General features: G+C 37.6%; 1 protein-coding gene across 5 annotated transcripts in view; it reads right to left on the reverse strand.

The window, feature by feature from the left end:
• MDFIC (MyoD family inhibitor domain containing) overlaps positions 1-16765 on the reverse strand; it is a 95251-nt gene that overhangs the window by 50849 nt on the left and 27637 nt on the right. The window lies entirely within an intron of this gene.

Raw genomic sequence — 16765 nt, forward strand, 5'->3', positions numbered from 1 at the left:
TTCTTGTAAACAAACAGGTTTTAAGTAAATATACAAACAGTAAAATAAATGAAAAAATAAAGATTATTAAGGAAAGCATTCTGCATTTTAAGATTTGCATGTATTACTGAAAAGTCCAAGATAGTATACCAGTGAGTAACAAAAATCTTTGTTACATCCCCACCAAGTGAAGATTTTCTGTTTTTTATCCACAAATGGATGATAAATTTGACCTTAATGCCCAGCTATTGTACATCACAGGTTCTAGTTAACTTATCTGGATAACAGATACACTCATATATTTGAGATAGACTATTTTCAGCAGAAGTTAGCAGGTTTCATTATGGATTGCTGTCTACAAGCTTTATTTATATATTAAAAGATCATATATTCCTTCCATATAAGCCCACAGTGAAGATGGGCTCTCTCTTTGCTGTGGTCTCCTTCGTTCTCTGACTCAACAGGTATTTCCATCATTTGATTCAACTGATAGAGTGACCTCTGCTTATAATTATTTATAATTGTATAAAAATATGCCTAAATAAATGTATATGTACTTTTACTTCACAGAAAATAAACAGCCTAAACAGTGTTTTTATAGGACAGAAAACATATTAATAAAAACATAGCCAAAAGGCACAATCTTCCAAAAAAGGATTTTACACACTGGAATTTTTTTAATATGATAACTTTACAAGGAATATAATTCCTTTATGTTCTTTTGAAGAATGACTCCTGAGTTTTCTAATAGGTAATAATGGGCATATTCAGGAGATATATATATATGGCATTTCCTTTGCCTTTTAAAGATTAAATAGTGAGCAAGCTAAAGTTCAATAAGTTTTACTGTTACTGTGTTATGTTTCAACAAATAGAAGCTTTACTCCAAATTCTCAAAATAGCAAATCAAGAAGTATCAGGCAGCTACTATTCACTTCAGTCTTCAGACCATTAGTTAAATATTTCCTTGACCTTGCTAGTGTTTCACCATGAGGTTTACAGGAAAAGAGTTTTTTAATAATTAATATTTGTTTTCATAAGTAATTACTTGGAAAGCACCTGATTGTCTATCACAATGGGATAGAACATATTCAAGTATTATCTTTTTACATAAACACATCAGAAATACTTAACCAAGTTCAGCATTTACAAACATTAAGCAATGTATACTACAGTAAAATCAGGGTAGATAATAAGTAAAAAAGCACACAGTGAAAACCCCAAATATCTGAAACTTCAAAGTTTACCCAGTCTTTTACACACTGATTATTGCTTTCAAGGACCACATAGCATGTAAAAAGACATCCCATTAGGAAGCACGCAGCACTAATAGATTTCAACTAAGATACACACTGACACCCTTGGACAGGTGCAGAACTGCTTTCTGACGTAGGTTCTAGACCCAGCCCTGCCTTTGGGTGCCTGCAGCCCTCCTCTATGCGATGAGGCTCTCTGGTAATGCAAGATACAAATCAAAACACCTGAAACGAAGGACACCGATCTAATAATATAAAAACCTGCATCGGGAATAGGCTATTAAAATATGAAACCACCTAAGTAAAGGCAAGATTGGGGAAAATGAGGATCACTCCACCCTATGCTGGAAAATCAGCAGTCAGTATGAAACAGAAGCAAAGTAGTCAGTTAAAATAAGCAGCCATCAGTTCTCAGGACACAGCTCGTGTGCACACACCGGCTGGAGCTTTAGGGTACTCTGCAGAAAACTACCCATATATTGATTGGTATATTACATTTCTCATGGATTTCAATAGCTGTTACAATAAAACAACAAACTCCATTCTAACCGGTTGACACAGAAGCCGACTAGAAAAAGCAGAGAGTTTCATTAAAGAAAGCTTTTTTTTTTTAACCTCCAAGCAATACAACCAGAGCCAGCAACACACAAATAAATCCGCTATTGTGTAAATCCAAAAATGTGCACCCCTGCATAGAGACAAATTTCTAAAAGGCTTCCTTGCCTGAATGCAAGACTTGGTGAGTAGAGCAAGGGCTGGATTTCAGCCCCAACTTGCCTTGGTGCAACTCACAGATACAAAACCATAAGCCACAGTCACCGGTAGCCAGTGATGTGGGGCCCCTCAAGTGCAGATGTTATCTGGATTTCAGCAGCCCAATTATTCATCACAGTCTAAACGTAGTGTGTTGATTAGGTGAGTGTGAAGTGCTGGAAAATGGAAGAGTGGATATTAGGGAGATGTAAGAACTGTGGAAGCCTGAAACTCTAGGTTCTCTGCAGTGCCTCCCCTCCTCACTCCAGAGTTCATACAACTCATTCACAAGGGATGCAGCCTAGGTCAAGCTTCACCACCCACAGGAGACAGGAAGCCATTCAATCAAGACGATCAGAGACAGGGAGGGAACCCCGAGCTCTGAAACGGAAGTGGCCAGGGAAAGGGCCACAGTCAAATATCATTATTTGACAAAACTTTTGGTGTCGGTTACCAGAAAATGAACTATGCTACCAATACCTCCAAAAAAGGTATATTGATAAGCAACTGGCAGAGACGTTAAGGAAATTATATTGCTGGAAAAAAAAAAAAAAAAAAAAAAAAAACCCTAGCCTAGCACATAAAGACTTGCAACTGCTCCACCCTAAGGCAATCCCTGAATCTAAGTCCTTGTTACCAACAAGAAAAGAACTGCTAAGGCTCCTGCAAGGGAATCCCCCCTGAAGCACTTCTCAGAGATGGCCACGCAGGACACCCAACAAGGGAAGCTTCCTCGGCAGATAATCCTCAGGTAGGCACATCCACTAGCCGCAGAACCCAGGTCAATGTTGGGCAAGAAACTCAACAGAGATGCTCAGGATAGTCCATGGCCTCGTCATCTTCTGTACCATCCTTAACCAGAGGACTATGGCTATTCCCTAGACCAGCACCATACTTGAGAGTTTACACTGTGGCTACCCTATACTTCCTTCACCATTAAAAAAAATCAGATAGGTTTTAAGACAAAAGTCCCAAGATCATGAGGTGCTACATCCAAATTTGACTGAGATCAGATTTCTGGATCATTTCAGAGGAGGAATAAAAATGACCCAGAGGTCTGTGGAATAATGACCAAATGACACCAGCTTTGGATGCATCATCTGGATGTGACTTTGATTTGTCTCTCATTAGCGAGGGGCAGAGTACACAATGTTTGTTCAAAAGATAATTGGATCTCATTAGGTCAGAATATTTTGAAATATGTAGGGAACAAAATGTTATCTGTGTATACACACACATAAATGTGTGCTAGGCAGCCAAGGACTGGACCATAGTAGATACCTACTCTTGGTCCACCCAACACCACCCCTTTTCTTCTGGTGGCAGTAAAGATATTAATGAGAGCAAGACCTCAATTTGCTGACAAGCATCCTTCATCAAAAACAGTATTTTCCATTACATGTTTGTACACAGAGCTTGACAACTCTAGGCATTTTGCTGACTTGCCTTTGATTATATACCAAGTGCCTTAAGGACGAGATTCCATCTTCTTAGAGTTCCATCAGCCTTAACAGGCAGACACCTGCTGACAAAAAGCCTTGTACGATGTTCAGCACCCAGTGAACACCCAGTGAAAATTAACTGATGATGATAAATTATACTAGCTTTTAAGCTGTCACTTGATCCCAGTACATAACAACTTTCCTGAATAAATCAAGCAACAGTTTGGTATTCAGTACCATTATAAACTTCATCCTTCACCTCCTCGAATCTAGGGAATTGCTGTAAAAGCATAATATGAGGATGGTAGGGCTACAGCAAGGATTCAAGAAACTCTCTGTTATAACAAGGGAATTAGAGATTCAGTTACAGATATCAAACTATGTGGAGGGAAATGCATCAAAAATACTAGCTAAGTGACCTTTTTGAAAACAGCATTGGAAAAGTCAGTACCACATTATATAGCTAAAAGCTCCCCCCACCCCCATAATAAAAGTAAATCCAACTTAATGTACAAGTAAAACTGGTATCTCCTTGAGGTTAGAGCAGTGGAAATGCAAATGCAGTTCCAGTTAGGAGATACAGAATTGGATAGAGGGAACTGTGAATTGCTAACTGAACATTTAAAAAGTAAATTTATTTCCAGTAGCTTATACAAGGTCAATGAGAAGAAAAGTAAATTCTGTTATGAATTCCCAGGAGCTTTTTTTTTTCTTTTCCCCAATCTTTACCAGTTTATTTTATGCAAAGCAGCAGCAATGTAGAATACGCAAATTACCTTACGCTGCAATGCACGTACGCTGTAAACAATCCAAGGCAACATACACAGTTTGGAAAATGTATTCCCCAGAGCTTTACTCAGCACGTAACTGTCAAAGTTCATTGGTGAATATTTGTTATTAGGATGACTTTTTACTTTTCAATAATTTCTCTTATGGCCTGAGACAAGGAAACCTTTGTACTTTACTTCTAATAACAGTTCTCATTAGAGACGATGCTGCCTCTGACATAATTTGAAAACAGGTCTCCAAACAAAGTTCTCAGAATTAACTCTAAGGCTGGAATGGTCCTAGTTATCACCTCCAACCCCTACAGGAGATTCTGGTGAGATCCCCCCATAAGGAAGTAATAAATAAGCTGCTTATCCCACATATTTAACAATATTCAGAAAGATGGTGCAATAAAGTCTTCCGAACCTGTAGGGTAGATTCACATATATGAATTTTAAATTCTTTCTTATATGTGAACAACAGATTATAAACTTAAACCTAATGGAAAGGCTTCAACAGGCAAATGAATAAGTAAAAATAATTTTTCACTATTTTCTCATTATCTTGTCTTCTCCCAAGATGAAATCTCTCTCTCTCTGCCCTGTTACAGGGCTGCTTTAAATTTTTGGAGCCTGATCTAAGGAATGCAAATTTTAGATTCTTGTCTTCACCAATGTATCAAGACAATTTTAACCTCCATGGGAATAAAATGTTACCGAAACATCATTCCCAGGAAATGACTAAACACGGAGGAACAAACTCATTAACGACATTTAAAGATGAATATGATTGAGATCATTTATACAAACATTTCTTCCTCTAATTTTGCCATCAGAACACACCAAATCCATCAAAGTACCTTTGGCAGCTAACTTAAGTAAGTTACTATAAAATATTTGTTGAGTATATACTCTTGTGCCAGCCATTGTCCCGGGCATAAGGGACATTACAGTGAATGAAATTTACAGAAATCTTGCCATCCCAGAGCTTATGGATATGTATTATCTTGCAAAACAAGAAATCCAAAGATAGGGCAGCTCTAGTAGCATTAATTTCGCAGTTTCTATACTTTCACTGCCATCATTGGCACGTCAACTTTTCCATCTGACTGTTCCGCTCAGAGTTACAAGACTCTCTGACGTGGCTTCAGACACCACTTCCAGAGATGACAGCCCTTGAAAAAAGAGGGTGCTCTTTCCCACTGTCTTTTAAGAATATAAAACTGCCATTCCCAGGAACCCTCCACGAGACATCCTTCAAGTTTCATTGATCAGCACCTGGTCATATGCTGACCCCAAATTTCCTTTCTCTCTGCACCCAGAGCAAATTTTGTTTAAAGGTCTGCACTCTCCACCAGACATTGCTCCTCTGTAGCAAGAAATATGTCATTCATTCACTTGGTATAATCACTCAATGAGCACTTAAGTGCTTAAGTGCCCAGCACTTCCAAATATCTGCTCTCGTACTTTGAACAGCAGTCATTTAGAAAAATGAAGGGATGGCAGAAGGAAAAAATACAATGTTCATTTTACAGCTCCCAATTTCAATCATTTCAATAAAACCTTAGTAAATACATCCTCCATACCTAGAAAAGCAAGCAAGGAAAACGTAAGCACAATTGTCTTCCCCCGTATCTCCCTGATGTAATGACTTCTTCTACTTAACCCAGAGGATTTTCAGAACCTGCAGCTACTATCTCCATCCTCCAAACCCCACAATTATTCCACATATGTTGTATAATCTCTACAGCTAATTATCATCTATAATTTAGATGAACTGGAAAAATAAGAATGTCAACTTGACTCATCACCACTGGCCTCATATTAATTTAATCAAAAGAACAATGCTCTAGTTTCCAACAGTAGACAAAAACACATAACTAATAACTGGAGCTGGTAAAAAAAAAAACAAAACTGAAACTAAGACTGTTATCTTAGCACGTGAAGCTAAGAGTCAGTGGAAGTGCTCCTTATCTATAAAATTATGTTTTCTTTGTGTCATGCGTTCTTTCTCCAAAGATTTATTGAACGTCTACTATGAGTGAGACACAGTGCTGAGACTAAATAGAGGTGAAAAAAGACTTTAAACATTAAATAACAAATTATAAATAGAATACCACATTTGAAATGATGGTAAATGCTGTAAAGGCAAAGTACTACTATCAGAGAGAATAACGCAGGAAACTGTTTTGGTTTGGATAGCAGGGGCCATCTGGCATTTCATCAGAGATCTGAAGGGGAAAGGCCTCGCAAAGAGGGGTAACAGGGTTCCAGGCCAGGCTAACAACTCGTGACACGTCCTGACGCCGAGGAGGGCTCAGCACGTTTGCTGAACTGATGGGAAGCCGCTATGGGTAGAGGACACTCCCACAGTCCTTTGGACCATGTATTGATTGCCCAATTCAACTTATGAGCGTTAACAAATATATTAGACAAATTGTAGAATGTGCTTCCATAAACAATTCCTGGCAATATTTTTCTACATATTGTGCTTCTTTATTATATAAGCCATTACTACAATAAATTATTCACTTACGAGACCACTCTCTGTCTAACTGACCAGAAGCTGGCTGAAATACTTACTGTGAGTCAACACACTCTCAATAAAAGGATTCTCAGGAAGTTACATAAAGGAGCCATCAATTGTATATAAATGTGAACTACAACCACAATTTGGAATATTAGGAAACATTTATAGAAATCTTATCCTTTAATTACTTTCCAAGAAAGAAACACATACATCCATTTCTCTGAAATGCACATATCTATTTATACTGAAATTGGGTGAAAATTGTTCTAAGGCTCAAGAGAATAGCAATGAATTATTTGATGTTCTTTAACAGTAAAATGAATGGTTGTGAGGGAATCTTGCTGCTGTTCTTGTGACTCTGCTCAGATTTTAGAAATGATGCTATTGCTTTGACTTGTATTTATCTTCATATTTGATTCCAATTTCCTAAATCAGATTCTGTTACTCAATTAAAACAATTCTCTAGCAGTAGCTGTCAACCTTCTTCCAACACCACAGGGTTTATTTGAGCAACCCACACCTCTCAGTAACATCTTGGTATGGTTTCAAAAAACACAGTCCTTCTCCAGGGATTCTCCTGTCTCTTGCCTCATATACTCCACTGGAGAATCATAATTCTAATACCAGAACCACAGGTGGGCAGAATGCTGACCAAAAGCAATTTTTATCATGAAGGTAAACTCTTAAGGGAGAGAAAATTTGGCAATTGGACAGTGAATTGAATAAGTTTATCTACCTGGGGCCTTTAAGATTCCTATTAATTTTCAGTAATTATTTTCTATTAATATAGCCTTTGAAATCCCACATTGTGGTTGACAAATTGCAAGGGGTAACTAGATATTCTCATTGATAATCAAAGACTATTTTCAAATACTATAGCCCTGCTTCTGTCACTAACTAGCTGACTATCTTTGGACAAACTGTTTACCTTTTTCTGCTGACTGAAAAAACACAGAGATTGAATACACTGGTCTTTAAGGCACCTTCCTTAACTTTAATATTGAAAGAGTACAGATCCACGATTCATTGTCAACATGTAGAAGAACAATGTACATATGACATGATATTCAGAAAACAATCTGGAAAGAATGTAAGTACTCACCTCATTAGGACCTTGTAATTTAGAATCTAAGCCAATAGATAATATCTATTCATGTAATTATTAAAATTTTCTTTTCCTAGAGAAAGAAGTATGAGAGGGTGGGAGATATGACACCTTAAACAGAAACATTCATTGGGAGCAGGAGTAACCTGAAGGGGTGGGAGCAGGGACTGAGCACTTTTCTGTCCACGGACAGCCAACAGTGACTCATTTAACAAGGTTCATGGCCCCTCTGCTCTTGGCCCTCTGACTGGAGCTCAGGGCTGCTCCTAGACACTATGGTAACCAGCAGAGGTAAGATGAAACCTCTTCCGTTTTTTCTTCCCCAAAATTCTTCCCCAAAACTAATGAACAAAAGAAAATATGAAAATAAATACCTCTTCTATCTGCTTTGTGATATTTGGCTCATGACCATTAATGCTTAAGGGGAAAGGAGGTCTTGTCTTTAGGGCAGCTGACTGTCACTGTGCCCCCTGTGGTCAGTATGTCAGTCACTCCCATGCTCTGCTATGCCAGGGTCTAGAGCCCCTCTAGTTTAATTTCTCCAGAGCATCACTCTCTTGTGTCTTGTTAGGGTTGGCATGGGAGTGGGAGTAACGCAGCTGCTCAGATTCAGAGGGCAGAAGACAGCTGATGGTCTAAGTCTTGTGTATGCAAACTTTCCACCTGTATTTTTCTTCCCTAGTTCATATTTCATCCCAGATCTCAAGAGCCCCGGCATCTCCAAACCCTGAGCCTTTTTGGGGTAGTGAGTACCAAACTGTGCTATACTGACACTTTGCTTCTGGCTCTTAGTGCTGCAAAGTCAGTTATTATTTTTCTATCTACTTTCCATCTTCCAGAAAATTCTTAACATCTCTGATCCACTGTTGCCTTCTCATCTGTTCTCTCTCTCCTTAAATTTGTCTTTTTAAAATTATTATTAATTGACTATCATTTAGGAAAGGTTTCCAAAAAGATTGGAATATATATATATGTTCAATCTGGCATGTTGGACAAGATATATTTTTAAAAACAAACTGAAAAAAACTCAAGAAAATTTGGCAAAATGTTAATACTCAGTAAATTTGAGTATGGCTGGTAAATGAATATTTTTTTTCACTTTAAAAGTGGTTAATTTAATGTTAAGAAAAGTCAGAATTCCATTTATTAAGCACATAAGTCTACAGAAGTGAACTGCCATTGACTGGTAACTTAGGGAGAAGCATCACTTTACACTGAAAACACTAATATAAAAGGGTATTACCAGGCATCAAAAACAAAAAGAACATTTTTTTGTAGAAGAATATTCTTTGGTATATGTTTTATCTGATTAAGATATTTCATTATATTTAAAACTTAAAATTAACTTTAAAATAAAGAGGGATCCGTTCAGTGCACATTTTCGATGTTCTGAGTGGTTATTTACTTTTAGGATCATATGAAAGAGGTCAAGATGTACGTACTTGACTCTTCCCCAACTCCTAGATAAACAGTGAGAACCCAGAAAATCATGCCCCATTTTCTCTCCTGGTTCTCTGCTTAGTATCTCTGGTTCAGCCTAAAAATGCAACTGTGGAAGAGGTTCCATTCTTTCCAAGGTATAACTCCAAGTGGTCCTGCACTTCTACCTTTAACACAGGTACTAATTTTTCTCATCATAATATATAACTAATATCCATTTATAGACCTAGACATAAAATATTTACATTTAGATTTCCATGTTTGACCCTTCACCCACCTTAGGAGATAGGGAAGGAACTCCTCCCATCTATGTTCTAAAGATGCAGAAGTTGAAGCTGGATGACAAAAGTAACTTACCCAATGCTCCACAGCTAATGAGTTTTAGGCAGGATTAGAATCCAAATCACAGGACTTCACCCCTTACCTCCTCCACATGCACAGAGCCTTTCTCTAAGCACCGTTTTTCACCCTGTCTGACCAGAAGCCTCAGTCCTGTCAAAATGGATCTGGCTGACAAGCCAGGCAAGCATTTGGCCATTATTTCATTTTCACTCTTCCTCCAAATGCTTTGTCTATTTAGACAGAGTTAAGCTAATTGGCTTGCCATATGTATACCTTCCCTTACTTTAAAAAAGCAACATGCTATGTTTGTATCCATCGTCAGCAACCCTTCCAGCTCTTCCAAAGTCTTCATACACAATCATTAACAGTGTGTGAGACTTCAGTGGTTAGTTTGCAAGGCATACTGAACGGACTGCATGACTGGAAATTCTCTGAGTTGAAGAAGTCCTTTCAAAGATTTACAAAAATTAAGTTCCTAAATGTCCATCAACAGGTGACTGGATAAAGAAGATGTGGTATATTTATACAATGGAATACTACTCAGCCATAAAAACTGACAACATAATGCCATTTGCAGCAACATGGATGCTCCTGGAGAATGTCATTCTAAGTGAAGTAAGGCAGAAAGAGAAAGAAAAATACCATATGAGATCGCTCATATGTGGAATCTAAAAAACAAAAACAAACAAACAAACAAAAACAAAGCGTAAATACAGGACAGAAATAGACTCATAGACAGAGAATACAGACTTGTGGTTGCCAGGGGGGTGGAGGGTGGGAAGGGATAGACTGGGATTTCAAAATTGTAGAATAGATAAACAAGACTACACTGTATAGCACAAGGAAATATCCACAAAATGTTATGATAACTCACAGAGAAAAAAATGTGACAATGAGTGTGTATATGTCCATGAATGACTGAAAAATTGTGCTGAACACTGGAATTTGACACAACATTGTAAAATGATTATAAATCAATAAAAAATGTTAAAAAAATAAATAAAAAAATAAAAATTAAGTTATCTGAATAATGAAGCTTTTTTATGACATCTTCCAAAGGACTAAGTTTTAAGGGACACACTGGGTGGGGAGATACATAGTACTAAGTCTCTTTTCCAAATAGACCATCCACAAATATTTTCACATTTGTATTAATACACAAAGTAGTGAAAACAACACTGTACCTGCAATTAAAAGGGAAAGGAATAAAACCATCCTGAAATGATTTAACGTCATCCTTACCCCCCACAAAATCCTATTCTAGGACGATAAACTACCCATTTTCAATTCATTGTAATTTAGTGTTTCATACACTAAAATGGACACTAAAATCTGTCATTATTACTGACCAAGCTATAATCGCACCTCCTCAGCCTGAAAGAACTGTAGATTTTGACTCTGTGAGCTTAGTTACCCTATTTTGTTTTTTTGGTCCAAGAAGTAGTGGTTGGGCTTTTGTTTGTTTTGAGTAAAAAAAAAAACAAAAAAAAACAAAACTAATGCAGAAAATGAACCCTCCCACACATTTGTGCTTTTAGCACATTAAGTATGCACTCAGTGAACGGGTCCATTTAAATATTTTTACTTTAACACTGTAGATGTCATCAGAAAAACAAACTAAATTGAAGACTTCTTCCCAGTGAGTGTTGTAACAAACCCCTCATTTTCCGTAGGCTTAATGGGGACGAGGAACTGATCATGCCCAGTGTTTATCAAAATAAGCAAACCTGAGAAAGATGAGGAGGAGCAGAGAGTGTTGACTCCTTGGCTATGTCATGGGGTCCGTTTCCCAGGAAGAAAACCCTTGGACACATTTACAATAACGATGCTCCCCTGCACCAGTTTCAGAGTACAAACATCAAAAGGCCGTGCAAAAGATGAGGAGGTTTCAAAAAACCAAGAGCTGGCGGTAAGCTGTGCCTGCACAGGGTCCCCCACAACCTGTACTGTGCATACTGCAGCCTGATTAATTTCCACGATGACACCGAAACCTCAAGGTGAGAATTAGATACTCTACTGCAGGGACCATTCCGTTTGGAATATTTATTCCTGGTAGCAAAATAGTTCCTTCCACAGAGGTAGTTTCTTCATTTTTACTTAATAAAATCAATTTATTCTGAACTCCATTCCTCCTTTCCTCCCTCAGAATGTATTTATTGCACAAATCTAAGTCTTCTTACTCTGTGAGCACTGATTTTTCTGGAGTAGGCCCATTATTCAGTGTTCTGTAAGAGTAACTCATAACAACGACATAACCAAGCCCTTTCAAATGCTTAAGAAATGTGATACTAATTATTCTTATACAAGCAAGTGATTATAATTTGGTTTATTGGCTACAAACAATGGTGCCAGGAGTTGTATAGAAATAATGTTTTCTAAGAAGGCCTATAAATATTTGATATTATTCTTCTTTTTAGTATCCGGTTCTAAGGAGCAAACTACGAACATTTATACGGTAAGAATGGTTTAAAATCGCCCCTAATAAATCTTCTCAGTCTTATGCTATACTTCCATACCATTGAAAGAAATAGCTGATACTGCACAAAGTTTTGAAATACACTGTTCTCCAAAGTATTTGCTTCATCAGCAATTTATTTTAACATCCACATCTTCCTCTCAAAGGGAATTGAAACTAATTATGTATTGTCCCAAATGCCTAGATACCACTGATACCATATGAATTCATATATTATTCAAAAAGCTGATCTTTTTTTTTTTTTTTACTTATTAATACAACTCTTAGGTAAACTGTATCTCTATTATAAGAGACTTTGCTTTACTCTGAGAACAAACTCTAACTATAATCATTAGGGAGATATTCTTTCTAACCTATCTACAAACACGTGATCGGAAGGCTGCTTATGCCATTGTTAACCGAACACAGCTTACTCTAATTCGGGACAGAGCGTCTAAAGATCAAGGAAGCAAGCATTTGTAATTGTTCAGAAAAACAGGCAAAAGGGTTTTCATACTTGAAAATTTGATTCACATAATATAAACCTTGATTTTGATTTAATAAATTTCAAGATTCCTAAAATAATCCATAATTCCTTACAGCTACATCGAGCCTTAGATTTTGAAGTCTTTTCATTGTGCCATTTAACAAGGCTACACAAATTACAACAGTCTTTTAACCAATGTTCTAAAACTGAGATTAAACTGCTACCCAGCACAATTAAAAGAAATACGTTCTGAACAATGTAAACACCTCTTGAGAAAACTACTTCCCCAAAGCGCTGAAGGCTCTGACCAGAGGCCAGCCCCCGGGCTCTCCCAAACACACGGCCAAGTCTGCCAGGCCCCGCTGGTCTCACAGTCACAACCGTAAGAAAACACTTTCAAAAAAGAGTTTTCAAATATTCAAAGAAAAATCAGCTGTCATGGTGTTATCTTACAAGCTTATTTGTTGTAGGGCAACATATTTGATTAAAACCCTTACTGGTTCTAAGTCTAAGCTGCATCCCAGAATGAACTAAGGAGCTTTTAAAAATTCAAGTTGTCTAGTCCCTACTCTGAGGTCACTGGTCTGGGCAGGGCCTATTTTTAGGCTAATAGGGAGGGCTGAGAATCATTGCACAAAGGGATACGACCATAGAATCATATTCGTGACCTCACCTCTCCCCACTCCCCCAGGTCTTTTTTGGCTTCCATTATTAAGATCTCTTTTTCTGCAGAAGGAAAATGCATACCTTCATACCACAAAAAGAATGGCAGATGCAATCGATTCTCTGCTTATCTGCTGGAATGAGAACAAGTTCTCATGGAGGCAATGAGTAAACAGTTCTAAAAACTAAAGAAGCCCTTTTTCCTAAGACGTTAAGTATATATGAAGCCCAGGAACTGTCTTGAATTTATCACAACAAAGATGACATTCCAAAGGAGTATAGTATATTGCAATTTTCTCCACTTTCTTCTGACCTAGCACAAAGGCAGAAGGTAGTCTTTGATTAACTGTGGTAGAATGGCAACAGCTCCCAACTAGGGAAATAGATTAGAATTTTCAGCTTGGAGTAAGCCTGTAATTTGGGGAAACTGCCATTTCCTTCTGTGATTTTAATATAATCTCTGTGGGACCATAAACAACACAAAGTCCTTACCCTTTGCTCTGTTCCACACCACCCAGGTGCGAATCACTGCTAAATAATCAGGATATTAGCTGTTCAGCCTGAGGCACACCACTTGACTTTTCAGAGCTCAGTCTCATCTATAAATAATATTTATCCCACCTGCCTGATGAAGTTGCCGATAAGCCAAGTTAGATCATCAATGTGAAAATTTTCATTAACTGTAAAAAGTTCTAAGTAATAACATTGTTACTATAACTGATAAAAAAAATCCTTGAATATGCATGAACTGTAGACTGAGAAAATTAGCTCCTTAAGAGAAGCAAAGATAGTCAATCTGCATTTTAAGACAAATTACTACAGCTTAACCAATTCAAAGCTGTCAGCCTCCTACAGAGAAGCTAACTGTAGTCAAAAGGTACAGATTTTCATTTATTCAACAATTAACATGTACGTATTGGGAACAAGCTCTCGTGCATGGCCCTGGGCTAGATGCTGTGAGGGCTACAAAACTAAAAGACATGCCAAGTCTGCCTTGAAGGAGCCTTCAGCTCAGTGACAGGGACGAGGGCCATCCACTGGCACACTACAACTTTGAAATTAATAAGTCCTTTAGGAGACATGAAGATAAACACTCCGCAAGTCCAAACAGAGGAGAAATCACAGATGTCTGGCTGGAGATGTGGAAGGCAGGTAATATGAGTGAAGCTTGGGAGAAGGAAAATACTGGACAGGTAGAGAGAATAAGGAATGTATTTTGGCTATGGCAAAAGTTCATGAAAGGAAGTAGTGGAAGAAAAAGTCAAATATTATTCCCACAGTCAATCATCCCAAATAGTTTATTCTAAGTATGCTGTGGTCCTAGAATGGTGCTAATTGCTGGGGATACAACTTAAAGCCAGCAGACATTAGACATGTAATTGCAAAAATAATGACAAACTGTGACGAGGGCTAGAAAGGAAAAGGTGCTACGAGAAAGAGGGAAACCCAACTTAGACTGAGAGGTCTGGGAAAGCCTCTCTTTGGAAGTGACGGTTAAGCTGGGAGGGAGAGCTGGAATGCAAAAGTCCAGAGACAGGAAGGAACTCAGGAAGCCAGACATGGCTATCGCAGCAGAAGGAGGGGGAAAGGTGCAGAAGGAGGGGAAAATTTCAAACAGGAAACATGTCCTGTCAAATACTACAGAAAAAATGAAGACTGAGAAGATGCCATTGGCTGAAAAAAGTGACAAATAAAAAGACCATTTGTGTTGTATTTAAACCTTCCATGACATAAATCAAGATAGATGAAGGTTTCAGCCATATAGACCAGTATTGGTTTTGAATACCAGCAGTTGGTGCTTAAATATAACTTCAGATGTCTTAGTGATGAAGAAACTAGAATATAATCTGAGTCCTTATAAAACAGTGTCATAAAATCAAAAGGCAAGAATGGACCAAAGGTGGAACTCAACCAGAAATTGCACATCTGGTAGTAGGAGAGATGTCTGTCGAGATCAGAGATCAAATATTTATATGAGAGCTACTCGTTCTGCTATAATATTTTTCTGTCTATGATCCACAGCTCTGAAGTGAGAAGACCGATGGTGAGGTCTGCTCGCTCCCTTAGTTTCAGCATAAGCTTGGCAGGTACAGCGTAAGGTCACAGAATTTAGGGGGATAATGAAAGATCATTTGCAGGTCCCAGATGACCATGAAAAAATGGTAGTCACGTGAAGGAGATAAGACGCTATGGGGAAAAAGAACACAGTTAGCAGATTAGGCATAATTATTATTAAGGTAAAGAGCAGGAAGGAATGAGAAAAGTTAACTTCTGACTTCAAAATCTTAGAGCAGATCTTGTTGATAGCAAGGTCCAAGGTATGTCCACATTTGTAAGGTGGTTAAAGTAAAATAGATATAAAGTCTTGATAGCTGAAGAGGCAAGAAGTGGTATGATTTCAAAGAAATCAGAAGCAGCTCTTTATCAGTGAAACACTGGGAAACCTTGAGTTAGAGGACAAATAAGATGCTAGTTAAGGATAAAATAGGTCATGCTAGAAAGCAAAGCTGAAGACGTGAATAGACACAGCAATATCACACTCGACACCAGTTCCCACAATGACTGACTAAGATTCTGCCACTTGATTTGCAGTGTCACCAGGGAATTAACATACTACAACACCCCTTTACGTCTACTTTCCAGGTACCAGATTGGCAACTAGGCTCAAATTTAATGTTCAAATAACGAGAAGATCTTGTAGCCTGAAATTAATTGTTCAGCCTGCCTTGAAATATTCCAAACAGATTTGGACTTCATGGTAAAATTAAATATTATTTGATCCTCTCTAAAAAAGACTCATGATATATATTACCTATTACATATATTACATATACATATATATTTCATTGGGGTATAATCTTTGAAATTTAATAAATTAAAAGGGAATCTTTTTGTTAAAGGATTAAATCCTTAATTTATGCCTAATTAAATAAAAAAAAAAACTGAGTGGCTTTTGTTCTGTTTCTTTCAAAATGAAAAGCCAGACTAAAAATCAGTCCCCTTAAATTACCAGCTAAAGTGAAAAATATTGAATACCTAAATATGTAAGAATATGGGTTTAATTTTACATTCTCAGTAGTTAATTTTCACATTCAGATGTGATGAGACTTTAAAAAATTTACTGGCTATGAGAGAAGCACAATGAGAAAAGTACAACTCAAAGGAAGAGCAGGACAATGCTAATTGCACACGACCACGCTGTTCGCTGGGTGTGGTGGTGTCACCGCTCCGGCCCACACCATCACACCTTTGTGACTATGACAGCACCTTTGTAACGCTGAAGGAATATGGAGAAGATAACCTGCAAAGACAGGCCTCTTCACAGATGATATGTGCACATCTTTTTCATAAAGACAAGTAGTGATGGCAGCATCCAAAGATGAGATGTATGCTCTTATCATAATCACACCAGCGTGAATCAATTATTTGTGACAATTTGAGATGATGGGAATCTTTTTTTTTCCCCTTAAATTTCCTAATCCAAGTTCTCAAGAACCACAGAAAGTGTATTTAATTAAATAATGTGCCAAAGCAGAACAAGTTTCT

This window comes from Camelus dromedarius, chromosome 7 (genome assembly GCF_036321535.1).
Source record: "Camelus dromedarius isolate mCamDro1 chromosome 7, mCamDro1.pat, whole genome shotgun sequence".
NCBI lineage: Eukaryota > Metazoa > Chordata > Mammalia > Artiodactyla > Camelidae > Camelus > Camelus dromedarius.